The sequence below is a fragment of the Coptis chinensis genome, chromosome 6 (genome assembly GCF_015680905.1).
Source record: "Coptis chinensis isolate HL-2020 chromosome 6, ASM1568090v1, whole genome shotgun sequence".
Taxonomy (NCBI): Eukaryota; Viridiplantae; Streptophyta; class Magnoliopsida; order Ranunculales; family Ranunculaceae; genus Coptis; species Coptis chinensis.
In genome coordinates this window covers 66,439,250-66,464,725 of record NC_141461.1, presented here as the reverse complement: position 1 = coordinate 66,464,725, position 25,476 = coordinate 66,439,250, and the positions used below count along the sequence as shown (strand labels likewise).

General features: G+C 37.6%; 1 long non-coding RNA gene across 3 annotated transcripts; it reads right to left on the bottom strand.

The window, feature by feature from the left end:
* Window positions 1–1,724: 1,724 nt before the first annotated feature.
* LOC147494029 (uncharacterized) lies at window positions 1,725–25,117 on the bottom strand. Of its 3 annotated transcripts, XR_015199990.1 has the most exons (7): window positions 24,951–25,090; window positions 24,741–24,861; window positions 23,683–23,765; window positions 21,632–21,793; window positions 21,455–21,529; window positions 3,300–3,478; window positions 1,817–2,168 (listed from the first exon to the last, which is right to left on the bottom strand). It is a non-coding gene; the product is annotated as an uncharacterized LOC147494029 (long non-coding RNA). The 3 variants fall into 3 exon arrangements; XR_015199988.1 differs by lacking the exon at window positions 21,632–21,793 and having other exon boundaries at window positions 1,725–2,246; window positions 21,455–21,502; window positions 24,951–25,117; XR_015199989.1 differs by lacking the exon at window positions 21,632–21,793 and having other exon boundaries at window positions 21,455–21,502; window positions 24,951–25,117.
* Window positions 25,118–25,476: the final 359 nt, after the last annotated feature.

Genomic DNA, 25,476 nt, shown 5'->3' with positions numbered 1-25,476 from the left:
TTGACAATGCATGTTTCAAAGATATACCAAATAAAAGTAAATTGATCGGAGACGATGTTAAAAACCTGATTGATGTGATGACACAACCTTCCTTTCATCCGAGGAGTACGTAGAACAAACAAAAAAGTAGTAACAATTCATAGAAGTGGAGAAAACACAAAAATATGGAGGAGATGAAGAGGACCATTACTTCCAATGTTTTTTCATGAAAGAGTTGCACAGAAATTAAATGAAGGAGATGAATGTAGCCATTTGTTCCTTATTATTAGAAGAATAAAAATTAAGATCACCAAGAGTCATATTGAAGGCCGAAGCAGGTATTGTTAAGAATATTATTCGAAGAGAACGTTGAGGAATTCAAGGGGCACTAAAGACGTGGTGATCTTAATAAGTCATTTTGTGCCAAATAAGTTAGTCGTTCAATTCCTTATAACAATTTTGCCTCACCATGCATTTTATGAAAACTGTGTTAATTGTCTCCACTCAAGAAATTTTAGCATTACAGAAAATTATTCAAACAAAAATGGAAAACTTAAGTTAAATAGTTATGCATAATCAATAATCAAGGCAAGAATTAGCTTTATTTTGGTCATGTGAACTAAAGCAGTAAGGATTTGTTTTTATCTTTTAGCAGTGCAAGGATGATGAAAAGGCTAGCTTTATCTTGGACTAATGAAGAAGTTTACACATGAATAAAAAAAGAGATAATATTAAAAGGCTAAATCTATGGTGCGCGAGATGTAGGGTACGTCCTGACATCTCGGCCACTCATACCAAGGGGTGCGTGTGTATTTAATGGCAAAAGTATTGATCCAACGGCCTATATGACCTGCGCACCATACGACCTGCGCACTGAAGACATGCTCAAAAATAAAAAGGGATTGGTACAAAAATATTGATAAAGTGTTCCTCGAAAACGGGATTGTTCGGCACGGTTGACTTCCTCGTTTAGGTGAATCATTGGTGTCATTGGTACAAAGATTTTTCCATCCACATTCACACTTAAAGCAAACCGAACTCCAAAAATGAAACCACAAATATATGCAATAAAGTACGAGTAATGATTGTCGGTCTTTACATGAACATGGACAATCAAATGTTATTTGAAGCTTATAAATACATACCAGTGCAAAACACTTTACATATAAGTGCAAACATCATGTTTAGAGTTTAGTAGCAGGCAAATGTAAGTATATATTGGTTGAACCAGCCCGTTATATGAACTTCAAAGAAACTCCACCATGAAAAACAATGAATTAGAAGCTGATTTTTGGTGGAGATGTTGGTCCCACAATATAGATCATTCTTAAAAAAAATCAGCACATTTGAAGATGTCTAAACGTATCAAAATTTGCTTGCAATGTTATAAAATTATGCAATGATCTAGATTTTTTAAATTTCAAAACAACTTTTGATAAGGTTAAACATTTTCGTTTGGGCTGATTTTTTGTAGGAAGATTATCTATTATGAGAAGATTATCTTCACTATAAATCAGCCTTCAATTCATCTTATAAATGCACTTTTTATGGTGGAGTTCATATAACGAGCTCAGTTGTTGAATACCAACAACGGAAGTAAAATTTACCAAAACAAATAAAATCTGAAAAATTGTACACACACAATTTAATTTATGGGAACACAACACCAAATCTACAAACTAATCAAATTAATCCCAAAAGAGTTTGACATTGTTCAATTTAGGTTAATAAAAAATAGACCAACATGACAAAAGAAACATTGAATAGACTAATCATAATAAACCAATCACTAAAAAAGGACTCAATACATTCCTAACAAAGTTATTACAACCTTTAATGGATAAACTACATAAATGAGTTTTTATTAATATGAAACCCAGTAAGAAACCTAAGTAAGTTGAGCATGGAGTGAACACAAACATCGATCAATGATGAAATATTTTGCAGTTCAAATAATTACATGAATATTGTATAACCAATAAGGCTCTTTGCCGCATTGGTAAGCATCTTCACCTAATGCTTTGCTTTTATGTTTTGCATCACCCGACCTTTTTCAATTGTCTTCACCAAATCATCGCCTCATACTTTTTGCATAAGTTCAATCATTCCTTTCCTCCCCCTTAAGTTGCATGTCCCATAATCTCTGCTTTCTTGTCAATTCGCTTGAAGCACTCTAAAATAGCAACTCTCTTCAAAAAATAGCTGCAAGTTAAATAGTAGACAAAAAGAGAGTTCTCCACACTAACAGGTGATCGGATAATGACCGTCTGCATTCAATTAGCATAGCATAGCAGTCATAGAATTGCAAATGGCATCAAATACATATATCATCAATTTCTAGTTATCCCAAAATCCTAATAAATTCCTAATCAAATCCAGACAAAATTATACGCAACCAAACATATCACATGTTTCGAAACAAAAACTTATATTACAGATATAGAAGAAGACAAATTTGTATTTATAGGGAAAAAATGTCGTGATGATATTCTGACTAAATGTATCCACCATTTGAGGTTTAGAGCATTAGAGGATAATCACATATCTCATTTATCTTTTATAGTATACATGAGATTGTGAGCCTCAGAAGGAGAAAGTGGCAGTGCATAAGAGACAGACATCAAGAGAAAATAGATAAGTTCATGGCGCCTCCTGATGCCATTTACACCCACACATTGCATATTGATAAAGTGAGCATTTGTTTACACAGGGAATATCTATATATGATGTTGACAGTATTTATCCAAAGAAAAACCATGACCAGGCTCATCATACAATTCATCCAACGAAAGTGAGGTGGTAAATAAGATTTAAAGGAATCGCCAATGAGGGCATTAGGTAGTCAGTATGTTGAGAACTCCCCCACCTCAGGTACCGTGGTTCTATAGTTAAATGCTTTCGAAAAATCTAAATCAAAACATGAAACTTCTTCACATTTAAGTGTAAGCACTTTATCCATCCATGCTACGTACCATAAGTACATGTACGCATTATGTCTTTGTTAGTGAAAATTGAGTTTGGTTTTTCACCAAAAGTCAAAATGCATCATTAAGTAAATAGAGTAGGTTCTAGTTTGCGCGACCACTAACACCTACTCAGGTTGAGTTGTCATCAAATTGAACTATAGATAAGGGAAAGAAAAGGGGAAAAATCTCATTGGGTAGAAGCAGATGTGTGTGCATGTAACTATCAGGTGCAATCAAGAGAATCTTATCAGCAATTGCTCAACCTAAAATGAACGGCACGAATATTACATGCACATAGACATGCAGACACATTCACAAATGCTTAATTAGGCAGAAAAAAAAAATCTAACTCACCTAATTATATATCACAGCTATAATATTTGTTGAGCACGGTATGCAGGACTCACTTTCCTTGTTGTTGGCATGTGATGGATGGTCTTTTTTCAAACCACTTAATAACTTGTCTCAAACCCGGAATTGTATGATAAGCAATGCTTCAAGTTCTTCTTCACGTTTCTCTACTTGCTAAAATTCTTGATAAAAACAACGATACATTAGATACATTAGATAACGAATGCTTAAAACTGAAAAAAAATATGTAATGTGAAAGTAAACAAATTATCATATTTGCCTCTTCACTGAAAAAGAAAACTAATAAATTATAGTTGTTATGCTAATACACTTTATGATAACATAACCATATCAGTTGCATAAGACAAAAAATTGTCTGACCAATACAAATGTAACCACTTCATTCCTAATAATTCTCAAACTAAATAATAAAACCACCCTAGCTTAAAAAAAGAGAGAAACGAACAATGGGCCTATTCGAACCACTGAAGAACTATAGATCTAGATTTATTGCACATTTCTAATATATATGGATTTCCATAAAAGAAAATGAAGTGATGAAGTCATATTAGTCTGTTACTATGTTTTTCAATGTCACGCAAGTGTGTACTTTGTCTCAGTTGTCTTACCCTTGAATCAGCTGTACCACATGATACATGCCCTATATGATAAATAATGAAATTGGATTGAAAACTGAAGAAACTTTAAATCCTCTTGCGCTGCCCATTTGGGTTAATGAGAAAAGTAAGTGATCAATTGGATTTTAGGGCACATATGGCATTACAAATAGGAAAGCAATTGTAAAATTCAAAAGAAGGCAAATATTACAAAACTATAAATTAAAATTCACTGAATTAATATGAAATGAACTACGGAAACATTTTAAAAAAAAAAAAAAAAAAAAAAAACTTAAAAAATGTAGCGGACAATTTTGAAGGAGGAAATTAAAGCTAGAGAACCACCTTGTGAGTTATGGGAAATATTTTTGGTCGTGGGATTTAAAATATCAAGTAAAATATGGGAACCCCAAAACACAAAACTTCAAAAATTGATTAAAGAGGAGAAAAATATTGAGATCTGATAAGTACCAAAAACTGTAATATTAAACCCCGAGAGACATAACATTTTGATCAATTATGTGTTTAATAATCATGTAATAATTATAATTTCGTGACTTTGCGGGTTTCGCAATTAATGCGAATATAATGATAAAACATGCATCAAATGCACGAATACCTAATATTTGAAGTTTCTCACTCAATCCCAGTGAAGCCCAACAAAGCCTGACTAGAGCCAAAGTTTCCAAAAGAACAAAACCAGTGCAGAACTGGTCCACATATAAAGAAGCAGCAAACTTCCGAAGCTCACATCTGATAAATCTAGATGTCGATGTTGGCTAGTGAACTATCAGAGCGACCAGGGCGACCAACTCTACGCAAATACAGAAAGTTGTAAAAACGCCAAAATCAGCGCCGCTACTAGACACACTAAGTGGACCCACTCTGCGGGCCCAAAGACATGACGAGTCAGCATATGCAGGGCAGGTGGCAAGAGATGGTCACAAATTTGTGTCACCTTGCAAAAGGAGAGGACACGTACCAATTCAAAGTTTGAATTGAATTGGGCTAAAAGACAAAACCAAAAAAAAAAAATTGGTTTGATATGGAGAAAAAGACAAAAGCTAAAATTAAATCAGGTATAACCAAAACTTTGTATTTCGAAGTTTTGAATCTCGCAATTCAACAAAAGGACAAAATCCAATTAAAAGCTTCACGAGAGATCAGCCTATATATATGAGGGAGGAGGGGAGGAGGGGTCTTCAGATATTCTCCTTCAGCAATTATGTTTTAGCTTATGCATTAGTTAGTTTTCATTACAACACTTACATTCCGTCCTTTTTATTCCAGCAGTTTAAATACTGTAAGTCATTTTCTTCTTAATGAAAGTCATTTCTTTTCAAGTTTAATTTTTGTCCTGCATTTATTTATTTAATGTATACAGCAAGTTTAATTATCCTTTCAATGACCATGAGCTAATTCCCCCCCCCTCAGGGGGAGGGTTATGCCGCTCGTGTGAGAGTCCGGATTGACTCTTTAGTATTCTAGAATCACTGCTTAGGAATTAGGTGTAGATTATACATCCGGTCCCAAAATAATTGAGACTGTACAAATTTGGAGTGCTGATGGTCCAGATCAGTCTCGCGAGAGACCCAAAATGTCTCGCAAGCGACTCTTTTGTGTCCAACAGCTCTCCAATTTGTCCAACTGATGTAGAATCGAGCCAGGAGCTGAAATGATATTCTAGAGATGGAATATTAATTCAACTTCTTATGCTAGTGCGATGCGACTCAGAGATGTGCGCGTTTCACTAGGGATCAATACTCGACGTCATCTCGGGTTTGTCTACGAACTCGAGACGTATTAGAGCTGTAGTGATGTGGTAATATAAACTGTTAAAAAATAATTCTTGTATGAGTATGATTAACCCTCTCCTTGTTTCTCTATCTTTGTTTATTCACATCGAAATCATTGTTAGTAATTTACATTATTTACATTACCGTTAATTTAATTAAACCAACTAAAAAACCTAAAATCCTACTCACTAAAAGTTGTAATTCCAGTTGTGAACCTTGCCGAGCCCCTAAGGTTTAGACAATCCCTTACTCGACCTATCCTACCAAACCCACGTGAGTAAGGTAACTTGCCTAAACGAACGACTATACGGACTTTGGACTTTGGACTTTGGTCTTCAAACTTCAGACTTCGGACGGTGGACTTCGGACTTAAGTAAAAGAATAAAAAACCAAAGAAACGTACAATTCCACGTTTTATCAAATGGCGCCGCTGCCCGCCGAAGGACTCTAGACATTTAACGTAATAACTGGAATACATCAAACATAAACCCCCTCCTCTGCCCCCTCATCTTTTTAATTTCCATTTCTTTTGTAATACTAACATGTTACGTACCTTATTGCCCCAATTTTTTCTACTAACAAATATATGTGAACCAAGTCTTGTTTATTATCATTAGCACAGTCTAAGTATTTCGTAGGAACTTGAAGCATTGAACTGATAAAAGAGTCTCGGACGAGACTATATTAGTAGCGCGCGAGACTAACCTGGAGTATCAACACTCCGGTTTTCAAGTACAAACCACTTTCCTTTTCAATACTCTTTTGGACTCTCTAGTCCAGTTTATCCAGTAAGTTCACGAGCTTGGGAGTTAGTTTGATCGTTGTACGAGGAATCACGGGACGCCAGGTTTCAAATTCTTAAACTCCTCAAACTTTGTCGAGGATATTATTTGGTTGTTGCTATAACCTGTTTTACTTTGCATGTTTGTGTGTTGGCATGAGAACTCTTTGCATATAAATGTGGTTCGTCATTACATCTTCACGTTAACACGATTAATATGATTCGAATATATTTGGATGTATGTGTAGTTTCAAACCACCTGCTTAGAATATTTTTGTATGTGTATGTTACATCAATTAACGTCTGTATTCATTCATTTTCATTTGTATGAGTTCGTTCTCGACATTCCCCTAGCTCATATTTAAGTTGCACGTAGCGATAGCTATAGATTATTGCATGTGTAGGACACATTTCTATTCACATAGATTTGCATATGTAAACTTCCTGTGTAAAACTAGCATGTGTTAATTGTATGTTTAATTTCTATTTTGACATCTATCGTTTTGAATTGCATGTTTCGTAATCACGTTTCCATAATACATTAATTACGTAAACTAAAAGTTAAAAAAAAAAAATAATAATAATAATAATAATTAAAAAAATAAATATATATATATATATATATATATCCTAATAATTAAAATTTCATCTTAATCATCTTAATAACACCCCACATAATACACCATCATAAATCATCATCCTATTCCATCAGTGTCTAGGAAACTTTAAAAAAATTGAGGTTGCCTAATTAAGGAACGTGCTAGCACGAACAACCTCCCTCAATTCTATCAAGACACGACTGGGCCGCTGGAATATTTCACACGTTATCCTAGCTTACCCGCCAAGTTAGCAAATGCCAGAACACGCGGCTTCACCTCCCTCCTCCCTTAATTCTAAAATCTCTAGTCACAATTCGTTCCTTATGAGCCTTGAATTAAAATTTGTATTTGTATGAGACTACGGTCTGGTAAACATAAGGAATTAGAACTTACATATCGTCGTCAGAAATACAATAAACAACTGCTTATGCTATCTCCTAGACATAGTTCCTCCTCCGTAAACCAACCTCGTCAAACATCTCCGTTGCCATTATCTCCCTTAATTATGGCCCAGGAAAATCCCACAGTCGAGAAACCCCTTTTGGATTTCTATATTTGCCTTCTGAGAAGGACTCGCTCCTACATTAAACTCGATGCGATTGTAGGTAATTTTCGCATTCCACCAAACATTTTCGGTTTGTTACCTGTTTACCATGGTTTAGACCATGAAAAACCATACAATCATCTTCGTCGGATGCAACAAGTAGTCACCACTTTCTGCCATTCGACTGTTACAAACGAACAAGTCTTGCTTAGGTTGTTCCCCTTCACCTTAGCTGATAAAGCTTCAGTTTGGCTCGCCGGACAAGCGCCGCAATCCATTGACATATGGGCCAAACTCGTACAAGCATTCATGATAAAATTCTATACTTAGAAGAAAACTACGAAAATGCTTCAGAAGATTCAATTCTTTCGCAAACACCCCCAGGAATCCTTTTCGGAAGCATGGAGCATATTTACTGATCTGCTTCTCGAATGTCCCCATCATCAACTCGACACCACTGTATTAGTCCGTTCATTCTTTAATGGTCTCTCTAACCATCAAAAGGAAACATTAGATATCATGAATGGTGGTTGTTTCATGGACAAAGGCGCTACTGAAGCATACACTTTCCTTGAGAAACAGGCTTCACGAAGCACCCATTGGGGAAACACTGATTCTTCTAGATCTTCTAAAGACACTGAAGCATACACTGATTCTTCCGATCCGGAATTAAAAACCCTGATCGAGTCCCTAAACAAAAAGGTCGATGCTCTTTCGGTTCAAGTAAATGATCAGAAACCCAAACAGGTCATGGCTTCCAACGCTTTCCCATGTCCTATTTGCTTAAGTCCTGAGCACGCCGATTCTTATTGTCCTTTGGTATGCCCTCCCCAATCTTCTGCAGAGGCTTGTGCTTTTTACATCCCTAATGCACCTTGGCGACAACATCAGAATTTGGCTTGGGCACCTCCTGCCCAACAACAAGCTCTTCCGGGTGTCAACAACGCTTCTACACGACCCCCCGTGAACTACAATTCCTACCGTCAAGGAAATCCTCCACAATTTCAGCAAGGGCAAAATAATTTTCCCAACAACCCAAATATAGGGTACCAAAACAACCGCAACCTTGTTCCCACTAATCAAGGATATGACTACCAAAATCAACCTGTAAACAATAACCGTGAACTTGTTCCTACTACTCCACTGTACAATCCAACTGCCGATAAAAAAATAGTCAAAACTTTTATGACTTACATGAATCAACAAGAATCAAATCTTAGCATCTATCCAATGATCTCTTTAGTCATTAGCACAAGATAAAAGTCAAAAGGACGTGTTCCTTGGCCAAGCAATTCCAAACCCTAAGCCTACAAACACTGCCTTTGAACTCAACAATGCACCAGGATCTAGTAATCCAAGCTAGGGTGAGGTAAATGCCATTACCACTCTTCGTTCTGGCCGAACCGTCGACAATAACATACGTATGCCAGACGAAGAATCGACGGAAGCCAAGGCTGACGTCCTTCCAACTGCTACCCCGCAACCTATAACGGACGAAGTTGTTCCTTCCAAATCTATACCCACGTCCCTAGGGAAAGACGCCACTGATCCTTATGCATGATTCCGCCCAAAAGCTCCGTTCTCTGCCCGTTTGGCAAAGAACAAACGTGACGAACATTTCGATGAGATCCGTGAAACCTTCAAAAATTTGACCATAAACTTACCTTTTCTAGATGCGCTTAAGCATTTGCCCAAGCATGCCAAGTTTTTGAAGGACATGTGCACCACCAAACGACGTACAAATGTTCCTCAACAAGTATTCCTCACTGAGCAGTTTCCCTTAATCACTACTACCAATGGTGTGGTTAAATACAAAGACCTGTGTCAATTAACCGTACCATGCACGCCATGGCGACAAGTATACCATACCGCTACCGCACTTTTAGACCTAGGAGCCAGTGTTAACCTACTTCCCTACTATTTATTTAAGCAGTTAGGTCTTCATGAATTAAAACCTACCAATATGACTCTACAACTCGCGTATCGCTCCATCAAGTACCCAAAAGGCTTAGTAGAGACGTCATAGTCAAGGTCCAAGATTTTTACAACCATATTGATTTTGTCATTCTAGATACCGAAGTGGCCTGTGACTCCATTCCTATCATCTTGGAACGTCCATTTCTTACAACTTCTCATAAATTGTCAGGGTCTATACTCTCATAAATTGTCGACGGTTCAATGACATTGTCTTTCGGGAACCTTTCTGTCGAACTCAATGTGTTCAAATTAATGAAACAATTTCCCGATCCTATAATGGAGGGTGAGATTAGCTTGGTTGATAGCCTGGCACACGATTATTTCACAAACTCTTTTCCCGAAGATGAGGTACACCAATTTCTTTCTTTTGATAATCCTGAGTTTGACGATGACTCGTACATCAAGGATGTTCACGCATTATTAGAGTCAGTACCACTATTTGATCCTACTACTACGGTGCCAACTGATTCAGAAGAACCAGACTCGATCTTTTCCATTGAAGAGACGGTCGCTCACGAATCTTTAATCCCCAATCCTCCAACTCCATATTTAAAACCTCTACCCTTTGATTTGAAGTACGTGCATCTTGATCTCGATGGTAGTCACCCTATAATAATTTCTGCTCACTTAACTACCGACGAAGAAGCATGTTTGATTCGTGTCATTCATGAACACCGCTCCGCTATCGGTTGGTCCTTAGATGATATCAAGGGAATAGACCCTAGTGTATGCATGCATCGTATACATCTCGATGACGGCTTAAAGACATCACGAGAACCGCAACGTAGCCTTAACCCCGCCATGAAAGAGGTGGTGAGAGAGAAAGTTTTACGTTTACTTGATGCAGGTATCATATACCCTATCTCCTCGAGTAGTGACCGGTTAGTCCCGTCCACGCTTGTTCCTAAAAAGTCCGACATTCAAGTTGTACAAAATGAAAATGGTGAATGCATCTCCACTCGCATTCCATTAAAATGGAGAATTTGTATTGACTATCACAAACTTAATACCAGAACAGGTAAATATCACTTCCCTCTCCCATTCATTGACCGGATGCTAGAACGCGTTTAGCGGTCATGCTTAGTAATTGTTTTTATGGCTATTCCGGCTACTTCCAAATTGTCATCGATCCCTACCATCAAGAAAAAAGACAACTTTCACATGTCCCTTTGGAACCTTTGCATACGCATCGAATGCCTTTTGGTCTTTCCAATGCCCTGTGCACCTTCCAACGCCGCATGCTTCACATTTTCAAATATATGGTGGAACGTTATATGGAAGTCTTTATGGATGACTTTTCCAGCTTATGGAAATTCCTTTGACAAATGCCTATCCAACCTTTCTAAGGTGTCGTTGGCGTTCATGAAGAGAAAAATCTGGTACTTAAATCGGGAGAAGTGTCATTTCATGGTTACCAAAGGACTTGTTCTAGGTCATATTGTTTTGAAAGACGGATAGAGATTGATAAAGCTAAAATTGTTAAAATTGCTTCGCTACCTTTCCATGTACGCCGCGTTAAGATATCCGTGCCTTTTAGGACACACGGGTTTTATAGATTTTATTCAGATTTTTCTAAGGTTGCTCGACCCTTTAACCAATCTCCCCGCTAAGGATGCGGTATTCGACTTCAATTACAATTGCAAACAAGATTTCAAACTCTAAAACCGCCGCGACTACCGCCCTATCATTCAACCCCCGATTGGTCTCAACCATTCGAATCGATGTGTGATGCTAGCGACTTTGCTATTGGCACGATTATTATAGCCAACGACGTGATGACAAACCCATTGTTATTTACTACGCTTAGTAAAACTCTTAATGATGCTCAACGCAATTACACAAACAACCGAGAAAGAGTTCCTAGTCATTGCCTATGCTTTGGATAAGTTTCGCCCTTACCTAGTTGGATCATCCACCATCGTGATATAATCGACCATGCCGCGACTTCGATACTTTTTCGCGAAAAGGATCACGAAACAAATGATTGTTCACTGGATCCTTCTCTTGCAAGAATTCACCCCGGAAATCAAAGACAAGAAAGGAACCAAAATGTCGTAATGACCATTTATCAAGGCCGGTTGGTGACATTGATAGTGATTTTGAAGCCATCCGCGTGATTCCTTCCCGCATCGAATATTTGTACTCCATTTTCTCCTCCATGGTGGTGCTGGATATCGTTAATTACCCGCCATCGAGGAAGTTCCTTCCTCTTGGTTACGCCCCAATCGTAAAAAGTTCTTATCCATCGTGAAATATTATTTCGGGATGACCCTACCTCTTTAAGTATTATTTCGACCAACTCGTTCGTGATTCCATTCCCGGGGAGCACACCGACGATTTATCCTTTTGCCATGAACAATCTTGCGGAGGTCATTTCAGTGGAAAGAAAACTGCGGCCAAGGTGTTATAATGTGGTTTTTACTGGCCTACCCTTTTTTGCAATGGACACGAACATTGCATAGCCTGCATTCGTTGTCAGCACCTAGGTCGAATTACAAAACGTAATATGATGCCCCTAAATCCTCTCTTGATTGTGGAAAGTTTTGATGTTTGGGGCATTGATTTTATGGGACCTTTCCCGATTTCTCAAAGCTTTCTCTACATTCTAGTTGCTGTAGATGATAAATGCTCAAAAAGTGCTATTTAACCCTCGATTATGCCTCTTGTTTAGCCATCTTAGTAGACTAATAGTGTTTGTAAGTTATGTTTTATGATTCTACAGGTGAAAGAGAGAGTTTTGTGGAATATTAGAGAAAAAGGGGTAAAACGGAGCAATTCGAGCATTAAGGATCACATGGGAAGCCCGTGGACAATCATGGAGAAGGCCAAGGAATTGGAGATATTAAAGATGCGACTTGGACCTATTTTAAAGCCTATTTGGAAGCCCAAGGCCAAAGGATTCGTTGCTTGGACCAAATCCCACAAAAGAGGATAGAAGGATAGAGCAAAAGAGACAAAATAGGCTTACGCGTCCGGACGATGGATCGAAAGGCCCGGACGCATTGATCGCGCTTTGAGACATGAATAGTAGCGTCCGCACATGGATCGACAATCGTAGCCAATTTTCTTCGGTTTGGAGGCTTAAGTTGGACTCTGAATTTTATTTGTATTAGGAAACAAATGACGGTTTGGAATGCTTCTAGAGCTCATTGTAACCTCTATAAATAGAGGACCTAAGTGCCTCATATAATTTGCCAATTCACTTATATTCTTGTCTCTAGAACTTGAGGCAGAGAGAGATTAATAATAAAAGATCGGTTTTAACTAGCTGAGTCTTAATAAATTAGTCTTTCTAGTCTTATGTTCTTCGACTCTTCTTCTTCTCGTTCTTCGTGTTCTTCCTTCCTTATGGAAGGCTAATCTTCTCCTTCAAGGGAGGAGATGAAGCCAGTGCTTAAGGTTTAATGATTCTTCCGGTTCATGGTGTTCTTCAATCAGGTTAGTTTTTTATGTTTTTAGTTATTACTTCCATTGCCCACACCATGGGATGGAAGTATAGAATAGGGTTTATGTTTTGCAATATTAATATCATGCTAGTGTTATTTACTTTTCTTCTAGTAGTATAGTTCTTTAGAGTTAGGGAAGTATTCTTTTTGTTCCCTTAGAAGGGGTAGCTCAGGGAGTGGCTTCCTAGGGGAAGTATTCTTTGTGTTTGCCTTAAGTGGTGATTCATTGAATGGTCGCCCTATTAGGAAGTACTCCTTGATGTTGCTCTTGGTAATACATTGAATGGCTGCCCGAGCTTACATAAAAGGAAAAAAGATATTAATAGCATAAACATATGAACAACCTTAAGTAGAGTTAATTGTTAACGATGTATCGTCCAAGAGGCATTGCACTTTCGCCGATTGCCTAATCAGTAGTCTACTTGTAAGAACAACCATGAAGCAGAAGGTCATTGAATCAAAAGTATTGGTGGATTCTAATACCTTGAATTCCCCCTCTTATAAATTCTCAATAGTTTAGTTAATTTAGTTTAGTTTAGCATTAGAATCTAAAATCTCTACAACATAGTTTTAATCCCTTAAACCCCTTTCCAAATCCTCGCTTTTCACATAACATACACTTAAAAGTGGAGCGATACCCTACTCATCCTTTACTTATTGAGGGATAATTAGGTTTTGATACGCTTCTGTTTTGTTCAACGACCATACACCATCTACATACACAAAAAAGAGGCAGGTTAGTATACTATGTGTCTAAATGAATTGAGGCACTCGCATGTCGCTCAAATGACCATAAGACTGTTGTGAAATTTGTAAAAGAAAACATTTTCTCTCATTTTGGTGTCCCCAAGGCTATCATCAGTGATGGGGGTACACATTTTTGTAATAAATTTTTTAGGTTTTTAATGAAGAAATATGGAGTTATTCACAAAGTTGCTACTCCATATCACCCACAAACAAGTGGCCAAGTGGAAGTCTCCAACAGAGTGATAAAGTCCATTCCGAGAAAAAACCGCAATCCATCAAAAAAAGATCTCTCTCGCTTTTATCGGATGCCTTGTAGGCATACCGAACAACATTTAAGACACCTATTGGGATGTCTCCTTACCGCATTGTTTTTGGAAAACCTTGTCATCTGCCAGTTAAACTTGAGCATCGTGCCCTTTGGGCCATCAAAAGCCTAAATTACAACATCAATGAGGCAGGTGAGAAGCGAAAACTGCAATTAAATGAGCTTGAGGAGATTCGGAGTGATGCTTATGATCTCTCGAAATCCCACAAAGCTAATATGAAAAGAGTACACGACAAACACATTTTGCGTAAGGATTTTAAAATTGGCCAAAAGGTTTTTTTGCATAACTCCCGATTACACATTTTTCCCGTAAATTGAAAACACGATGGTCCGTCCTTTCATTGTGGTCACCGTGACACATTATGGGGCAATCTTTTTGCTTAATCCACAAGATAACAACGAATTTCAAGTCAATGGACAACGCCTAAAACATTACCACGAATTACGCTGCCCAGATGTTGAACAGACTCTTATTTAGGATCCGGTCTACATAGACTAGATGTTTCGTTTGGTGTACTCAATCTTGTTTCTATAGAGGGTATGCCATTTTGGTAGCCGGGCCATCTTCTATTTTATGATCTCAAAAGTTCTTTAAAGTGTGTGGTTGCAAGCACCGGAACCTTAGTCCATGGAAACTCTATTTCGGCCGAAAGTATAAATGTCTTTTTGCAACACGAAAGCAAACGTGCACATTTTGTAAAACGATGGGTACCTAAAATTTCACTTCCTTCCTTCTCTTCCCTTTTCTATTCTCTACCTCACGAACTTCAGCTAATCATTTGGTGTAAGTCTCACTCATCACGAATAGGGAATGGTCTCACTCATCACGAATAGCGAAAATGGGTTGGGAATCGTCTTGAGAATCTGACGATAAAAGACTCACAAACGTCTTGAGAATCTGACAATAAAAGACTCGATTCGTCTTGAGGATCTGACGTTAAAAGACTCACCTTGTAGATATATTGTTGCCCTTTATAAACAAATTCTCCATGCTTTGAGTTGTACCCATAGAGATTTGTGTTCAACCTCGGATATTGCATACTTGGAACACAAATGGGCAATGGATTCCACCGCACCAACCCCTAGAATTGGTTACTTTGAGTTCCCTTTGGGCGGTTTGAGGATAGCCTTATGTAATAAGGGCAATATTATTAGGCAAGTAGCGACGGGTCCAGATGGTACCGGCCCCGCCTCTAACCTCATAAATACATAAAGGTAAAGCCACGGTTTGGGGCTGGATTGGGTTCACTCCAAAGCCATACATGACAAATTGCCTATGAATTTAGATGTTAACTCGTCTGGACATCCAGTGTATTTCACGTAATCTCCCTTGTATATAAATAAAACATTTGTTTATAAATAAAACACCCTCCTTTCTTTTCATAACTATTGTGACCTTTGAGAATAACTCATATAATTGGATAGCATTTTTAGTGCCGATCATTTCGATATCTCGTTCATCCAATTCGGAGTCCAAACGAGTCGTGGGTGAGCGTTTAGATTTTTTAGGCTTAAATTGGGCTTTAGGCTTAATTTGGGCTTGGGAAATTTTTTTGGCCCAACCAAATCTCGAAATCTCAGGCCATTTAAACCCGACAAACCCGACCACACAGCCACCATCACCACTTCGCCTTCCCCAAATTTCCTGATCTTGTCCCTCTCGATTAAGTCTCGCGACGAGGCAGTGCTCACATTATATCCGTGTCTTCATACGAGACTCCTACAACTCGACCCCAATTCCTTCCGTCAAGAAGTCCCATTTCTCCCCTCATCATAAATCAATAGCCACCTCTCCCTACGAAAGCAAGAATGGCCTAAAACGAGAGAATTTGTGTGGAGAAAATTTTGGAAATTTATTTGATAATGAAATTCACTCTGTGAGGATGGGAGTACTTGTTATATGCTAATGGCGGGCTTTATTCCAAGGATTTGGTGATGAAATTCTACCGACAATGAGAGCTTTAATGGCGACCATTTTTTGGGTTACCGTCGAGGGTGTGTGCCCGCGGCGGCACACTGCTTTGATCTCCGGATCACGGGCATTCCTCCGGTCGCGACCACGTCCGACTTCGCCAGAAGAAATTGGGTACCCATGGACTTATGACCTAATGCTCGACACGCTAATTGAGGAGAGTACAACATAGATGGAAATGCGCCAGATCGTATCGGGTTTCGGTCGCGACGAACCACCGGTCGTGGACTCAATGGTCGGATCAACGCGTCATTGGCACCTCGAAGCCCCGGACATCAACAAGACCTTCCTCCACCTTCTCGGATCCTCCAGAGCGAAAAGGGTAACTTCGTGATAGTTACCTTTCTTTTTGATATTATTACACATGCCACTCTTAGGTAAGCCCCTCTTGCCGTTCTTGTAACGCAAGTTATGATTAATTTGGATTTTTTGTCTGCCACTACACCCTATACCACAATATGAGAATATACTTGTCTTCAAGAAATGCATACTGAGCCCTTGGGAACCCATAACACTAATGGTTGCTGAGCACGCTAACGTAAGCCCATCTCACCTACCCTACTTTGATGAGACTGCTATGAGTAAGATGAGTCACCTATGAATGCCTTACGTGCTATGAACAGTGGCATGAGAGACATGTACACTCGCCCGTATCAATGAAATATACCTTTGGGCGAAGTTAAAGCGGCGGATATGACCACTTTCGCCACGGCCGACAGACAAAGATGGGCGAATTTCAGCAGGAAATGCGAGCTTCCATGAATGCATTTCAAGACCAGATGACTACTCACCAGAACAAGTTCCAACGAATGTTCATGGCAAACCAAAGATCGGTTTGTGCTCGGTGTTGGATACTCCGGGTGATATCCAGAGCGCTAGCCTCCACAGAGCTCGTCTCCGCACAACGCCGCAAGACTCTTGGTTCTTTTCTCGCACCCACGAGGATTCTCCCGCGTTCCCAGAGGATTCTCGATGAGACGGTTTATTTTCAGCGTTCTTGTATATTAATTATGTCGGATATTTTATTTAAGTGTTTGCATCTTTATTTTCGAACTTAGGATGTCTGTCAATTCCTACATTCTCCAAAATTTCTGCCTTGTTAAATAGTATATTAGTTATCTCTAATATTATATTATATAGGTAGAAACATATATAATAATATTAGTAATAAAAATATAGATAAATAAATACATATATTTTTAACGTCACAATTAACGGCAAAATTTTACCGTAAACCAACGTTTTGCAAAACGGTCATGAAATCGCATCTAGAAACGATCAGAAAATGGCTCAATTTTCTTCTATAAATAAGTTCAACACATTCTTCACATTTCACTCCTTTCACCTTCTCCCCTCTCCACTTTTTATTCTAAAATTTGTTTTTAGATCACTCCAAGTTTCAAGATTCATGGATGCACTAGAAAAGTTTGAGTAGCAGCAGATTGAATATGCTACTCAAGTCTTCATGCTCGGTTGTTTTATTATAGTAATATTGTTAATGTGGCATATAATTCTATATAATATTTAGGTTTGTATTTTATTTCACGTATCATTATGATGTGTTTCGAATCCTCTGTACGTTCTTACATCTTATTGTAATAATATATTTACATATTCCTTTGCTTTCTACTTACGCTATTTCTTTTCAAAAAAAAAAAAAAAAAAAAAAAAGGCACTCCTTGTAGTCACATGCCCCATTCTTCTCATCCACACTTTGCGCCATATTTTAGAAAATACACGTGGTCTAACTATTCTGTGACACCTCGATCTGTATTTTCTACATCTTCGGATTGGTGCCTATTTATAACAAGGATAGACACTCTAAATACCAACTTCCCTTTTTCCACTAAATTTTTTTCTTTACCCCTCCATCTTTAATGGCCTTCACTCGAATTTTCGTGCCCGAGCAAAATTTTATGAAAAATTTCCAAAACGGTCTTTTTCATCCATTTTTTGATACAAAAATTTTACGTCGAGGATGGTACCCTCTTTTACATCATAAGCAGGCATTTTTTTCCAGAGAATTGGTCCTGTTGTTCTATAAATACGGTTATTTCCAAAACGGGCAATTCTTTGTCCATACAAACGGATGCGAGTGTGAATTGACTATGGAAATTATCTCCGAGGTACTTCAAATTCCCATTACAAACCAAGGGATACATTTTCAGGATTCACCATTCGACAATATCAGACATCTGATGTTTGCAACTATCCTTCACGGTGAATACAACCGGAAAAACCGTGTTGTTTATCAGCGTGATCCAATGGCTGACTCATAATGTGCTCGGCACGTCTAATACTTCCGAAATAACAAAGCCCCTCCTCCATCTACTATGGGTTTTGCAGACTAACTGCAATAATTTTTGCATTATTAAATTTATCTGGAACGCTATCGCATGTGCAAGGAAAAAGACAGCTCCTTTGCCTACCATTGTGACACTTATCATGATGCGTTGGGGTTTTTCTAGTACTCCTAATACACCTCTCAGAACAGCTAGCATTCTTACCATTCACTAAGTTTGCAGGAATAGTTTCTGGAATCCCGACGTTGCAAAGAACCATGTCAGTACAGAAACCGAAGAAGCTTGTTCCGTTGACAACATCTTCACTGAAAATACATTAAGCAATGTATTTAATCCTATGGAAGGCCTTCGTTTAATTCAACAAGGACTGATGACATTATACAAACGTCAAAACATTATCATCACCAGTCTCCTTGAATTTCACGCCCTGCGGACAATACATGAAGAGGAACAAGCACAATTCTTGCACAGTCACAACCTGTTCTCGACAAATCACACTTTCATAATGGAGAACCACGCTGAGATTTACCAGACACTGAGTGAACTTATGCAACGAGCTGTTGCCAGAATTGACGGCATCGAAGATCTTATAAATGAATTTCTTTCATAAAAGGATCCTCACCGTTACTTGGGCCTATGACACAATTTAAATTTTGCAATTTTATGTTCTTTGTCATTTTCTTTTTAGTTTTTTCAAATATAGTACAATTTCCCTATGGTAATTTGTTTTTTCTTAATTATTCTCATCATATTCTAATATTTGTTTATAGCATCTTTCTTCACACATCTTCTACAATGGAAGCTCCAAAGATGATTCCAGAACAATCTTTCCAGTCGTTGCTGAATTCTCTTACATATGAACATCTTTTTAGAGACTACATCACTCGAGTCGGTTGGAACTCTCTTATTCTACACTCGGAGCAGACATACTCCCCAGGTTTGGCAACTTATTTTTACGCTCATATGGAAGATCTACCTCACCGCATTGGGTTTCTTTGAACGGATTTACAATCCGTATTGGTAACACCCGACAATCTTTTTACGAGCCAACAGTTGCTATGGCTCTAGACCTTCCTCCTTTTCAGCCAGACATCCCCATCCAATACATAGTAGAAAACAACTTTAACCACTATTCTTGGGAAAAATTTGCCGCCCGTTATGGCGATGGCCTTGCCCAGGTCAGGGAACGTGTCGTAGCTGGCCGATGGCCAGACTTTACTATTCCACTTGCCAGTATGACCATGAATGTTGGAACTGCCATGTTATTTATTCTTCTGAACATCATGGGGGATTGACATTTTTCCACTGCATTAAAATCAACTTGTAAGACGTTCCACGCACTAGCCCAGCAACATACCGCCTTTGATATCACAGACCTATTAATTGAGAACCTAAAGAAGGCTCGGTCTTTTCGGCATCACTATATCACCTTGCCATCCACAAAGATGGGATAGTGAGGGCGCATTTCCCACGCTTTGCGACCACCTTCGGACGGGTAAAGGTCGAATTTATGTGTCCAACAACAAGATCATTCGTTCCTTGCGATTTCGAACATGGCGACGCCCTGCAAGGTATCTAAAGAAAGTGCGTTCCTTCCCTAATGATGATAAAATGATAGCTCATCTGGACACTGCAAAGAAGAGGAAGTGGAGCGAAGTTTGGAAAGCTATGATAGATTGGGGTGATGCAAATGAATGACATTTCTACAGGGACGAGGCAAGGATGGACTATCCCCCAGTTCAAGGTTGGGGCAAGGTGAGTTGATGCATGTACATATTTTTTTTTATGTTTTGATGTGAGATAAATAAATAACCTAACGATTAGCCAATCTAATGATTGTGCTTTTCACTTTGATGATGTATAATATATAGTGTGTTACAATAAATTTCTGTGGAAGATGTCAGCTATATTTTTGCTCAAAGCCTCTCAAGTATACTCTTTCTTCCTCTTAATACTTTGAGGACACAGCGTCCGACTGTTTGGGGGTGGTGAGAACCTTTCGCAAAAATTAAGTATGCATAGTTGTATATAGTTTACTTTATGTCTAAATAAACGTGTTAGTAACAAATTCTCGTTTCCTTTTTGTGATGAAAAATATTTAGAAATCTCACCCTAGCATCAGAATTAGGACTGGTTCTTAGAAACTTAATTTACTACGTATGTAATAGTTTTTACATTTTTTCATGAGCATTTATGCACTAACTATCATTAAATGTACACAGCAGTAAGTTTCTGGAACCCACGGTTAGACAACTTAATTTCTATATCCAGTAAGAATTTAACCAAAAGGCCTCAAAATGTGTGATATGTGAGTAATAACACAAAGGAGTAGTTTTTCCGAATAGAGAAGTTCACACGTCTACTTACTTGATCACTACCCAAATTCTAGGCGAATTTAGGCTTTCTTTGGATCGATATAACCAAAAATTCACACCTGTAAAAAAATTTACCGCTAGTCGCCCCACTGAACCTTTAATTAACCCTTTCTATTTCACCAAAAATTCATTACCCATCTATTAACCACAAATAAATAAGCCTACCTAGATAATGAGTATGAGAAATAAGATGAAGTGCAGAAGAATTAAGAGAAAAACCTTGTCACAAATCAAATTCAATTACCTGTTTCAGAAGAAAAGAAAAAGAAAAATAGAAATATATTTCCAAAAATCAAAAGAAATATCAAAGTTAGAATTCCCCCAAAAAATCAAATAAAAAAGGAATACAAAAGCTTGAAAAATCCAAGTATGGAAACCCATGTTAGAAGCAGGAAAGAAAATAAGGATTTCTCTAGACCTTATTCTCTCATACTTATTATTTTTTAAATTTTCTATTCCATTTTATTCTACACTACCTCCTAAGCCCCATAACACCTAATAAAGACCTCTAGCTCAGTTAGGAGTAGGATAATGTGATAATAAGTAGTAGTTGTGACTTCTCGACCTCGACTCCACTGATTGTCATTGAGTATGTAAGTAAACGTGTGCCCACTGCACACTGGAGATAGCAAACTTGAGTGAAAAAATAAGAGAGAAATTGTATTTCAACACATACCTGTGAGAACTTACTTAAGGACGTTATCCAAAGGATCCAGAAACGGCCCTGCTCATACATTTCATTATAAGATCACTGCATGCATTCTCATACGTAGATGTTTTGATTATTGTATATATATTAACTTGAATTTCGAAAAATTAAATCATTGTTTCCGCAAATGAGATGTCTAGATACCGAGATTATTTCGTGAAACAGCCCTTATTCTTCGAAGTCGTTGTAGTATAAATGAAGTTTGTGAGTATCTTCTCTGGAAAACTCTCACGAGGCTATAACTCGTCCACTAGGGAATTCCTAGTGGTTTAAGGCCTTGTTGCATACGGTCAATGTAACCGCACTCTGCGAAATGAGATTTAGCTTAGGACAACACATTTTTGACCACTTATCATTTTAATGTCTCTTCTTTACTTGAGGACAAGCAAAATGCTGTTTGGGAGTGGTGTGAAAAGCACCCAAAGCTGTAATATTAAACCCCGAGAGACATAGCATTTTGATCAATTATGTGTTTAGTAATCATGTAATAATTATAATTTCGTACTTTTGCGGGTTCCGCAGCTTAATGCGAATATAATGATAAAACATGCATCGGGCACGGAATATTAGAATATTTGAATTTTCCCACTCAACCCCAAAAAGCCCAACAAAGCCCCGACTAGAGCGAAATTTCCAAAAGAACAAAACCAAAGAATCGGGTCCACATATAAAGAAGCAACAAACTTCCGCTCACATCCGATAAATCTAGATGCCGATGTTGGCAATCTTGGAATCGCCAGAGCCACTGCATGCACCAACTCTACACAAAGACAGAAAGTTGTAAAAACGCCAAAATCAGCGCCGCCACTGGACACACTAAGTGGACCCACTCTGCGGGCCCAAAGACATGACGAGTCAGCATAGGTAGGTGGCAAGAGATGGTCACAAATTTGTGTCACCTTGCAAAAGGAGAGGACAGGTACCAATTCAAAGTTTGAATTGAATTGGGCTAAAAGACAAAACCAAAAACAAAATTTGGTTTGATATGGAGAAAAAGACAAAAGCTAAAATTAAACCAGGTAAAACCAAAACTTTGTATTTCAAAGTTTTGAATCTCGCAATTCAATAAAAGGACAAAATCCAATTAAAAGCTTCACAAGAGATCAGCTTATATATATATATAAAGGGGTTGGTCTTCGATATTCTCCTTCAGCAATTATGCTTTAGCTTATTCATTAGTTAGTTTTCATTACAACACTTACATTCCGTCCTTTTTATTCTAGCTGCTTAAATACTGTAAGTCATTTTCTTCTTAATGAAAGTCATTTCTTTTCAAGTTTAATTTCTGTCCATGCATTTGCATTTATTTATTTAATGCATACAGCAATTTTAATTATTCATTCAATGACCATGAGCTAATCGCCCCCCTCAGGGGGAGGGTTATGCCGCTCGTGTGAGAATCCGGATTGACTATTTAATATTATAGAATCACTGCTTAGAAATTAAGTGTAGATTATACATCCGGTCCCAAAATGATCGGATCAGATAAATTTAGAGTGTTGATGCCCTGCATCAGCCTCACAGAGAGACCAAAATGTCTCCGGTGGCTCTTTTGTTTCCAACATCTCTCCAATTTGTCCAAATTGATGTAGAATCGAGCCAGAGTTTGAAATGATATTCTAGAGATGGAATATTAGTTCAACTTCTTATGCTAGTCGCGATCACGACTTAGAGATGTCTGCGCGTTTTGCTGCTGGGATCAATATTCGACGTCGTCTCCGGGTTTGTCTATGAACTTCGAGGCAATTAGAGTCAGAAGTGATGTGGTAATATAAAATGTTAAAAATAATTCTTGCATGAGTATGATTAACCCTCTCCCTCGCTTCTATCTTTGTTTATTCACATCGAAATCATCGTTAGTAATTTACATTATTTACATTACCGTTAATTTAATTAAACCAACTAAAAAACCTAAAATCCTACTCATTAAAAGTTGTAATTCCAGTTGTGAACCTTGCCGAGCCCTAAGGTTTGGACGATCCTTATTCGACTTATCCTACCAAACCCACGTGAGTAAGGTAACTTGACTAAACGAATGACTATACGGACTTTAGACTTTGGACTTTGGTCTTCGGACTTTGAACTTCGGACTTAAGTAAAAGAATAAAAAACCAAAGAAACGTACAATTTCAAATTATATCATGATCACACCAAGAAGAAAATACTAACATAAAAATGAATAACTTGTGTCTTACATTGAGCAAAATTGTGATAAAGGAATGAAGTGGGACTCTTCAAGTATATGATGAATGGAAGGGTAGACAACAAAGTGATGCACCTGTTAGCGAATTGAATCAATTAGTATTTTGTAAAATACCAAAATAAAACAGCACTGCAATGAAAAAGTTGATCAATAGCGACGTCAATCATTAAATCAAGCAATTGAAGAATTCTATGGCCAGCTTCATAGCTTCTGCTACATTATTGTTCATTTGTTATTCACTCTACTACATCAAGCAACGGGGAACTCATTTGCTAGAAAGAGTTGTAGAACTAATGAGAGTCGTTAGAAGATAATAGCTCAAAAAGCAACATCTAATACATTGTGATCAAACTGTAGGAAGACTATGAAGTTCTATTTAATCCTTCCACAACTAACTGCATACAACCCAATGAAACCATGATTTGGAGAGTCAAATAGTCAAACTCCTTAAGGTATTTCTTCATGCCATTATCCTACAATTACATGAAAAGAAATACACCGAAACTCATATGCTTATTTTTTATCACATTTATCTTTTTTATTAAGCTAGAAGCGAAGAATTTCTCTGAATTCGCTAAACTAATTAAGTTAATATAAACACACCAAAACTAAAGGGTACATAAAAAGTGAGTGTCAATTGAACACCAAAACTTGCATACCGATGAATACAAAGTAACATAGAGGTATGTTATTTTTTAAAAAAATCGTCGAACTGTGAATATTACGGATGAGAGCCTTCAATTATATAGTTAAATTGTATAAGGCAGGGTATGTAGGAAAGGCGAGGGAAGAGGAGTTCTCTTCGTTTCCCATTATACACGTTCCAAACCAACAATATACTGAAATTTGACCACTTTGTGAGAACTTGCAAAATATTGTGAGGAAAATTAAAATAGGGAAATGTGATTATCATTTCTTGGAGATCATGGCATGCTTATCAGGTAATAGCGTGCCTCTACTATCTAGAAATGTTCATGTAATAATACAACCACTTTTTGTATCTGTTGCATTCGAAGTTTTAATAGGATATTAATTCGATGATTTACTTACAGGCTATTTGAATGGAGGGGGTCAAATCAAACCGAACGAGGGGCAATCCACAAAAGATTTGCTTCAGTCGGTAGAAACCGTGCATATGGAAGATATTTATCAACCCCTCAAAATCTGCGCCCTACAACAAATCAATCACATTAGCTAAAATTTCTATAAAAGACTTAAAAAATATATATAAATAAATAAATAAAAAATAAGCGACTTAACTTGAATAGTAAAATTTTGATTTAACTTCAGTAGGTAGATCAAATAAGAATTCCAAGTAGAAGAAGGTAACACTGAATTCATAAGAGGATAGTTTCTCACTTTCTCGCAGGTTACAAAATAAAGAAATGGGTGGTTGTAAAATAAAGAAAAGTGAACATAACTATCTTGTAGCCCAGAAAGATGAGTATACCCTTTTATGAGAATTTTCTTTTCCGGTTCAGATGTAAATCAATGTTTTAAATATCATAGGTGTAAGAAGTAAAAGTGGCGTCTTCTTGAATATGATATCCCTAACTCACCATTGAGATATGTTGCGACAGTGAAGATAACCTTTATTAGACCCATTTACCTGATTTTGGGAAAATTAGAATACAAATTACAATTAAAGTCTACCCTTCAACTTTGTCCAAAAAGTGCAAGGTGCCACTTAATACCACATAAAGAAGAAAATATTTTAGACTATAAGAACTAAAAGAATATCCCTCCTCAAACATTATCTAAGGCGACTAACATTCCCCATTTGCAG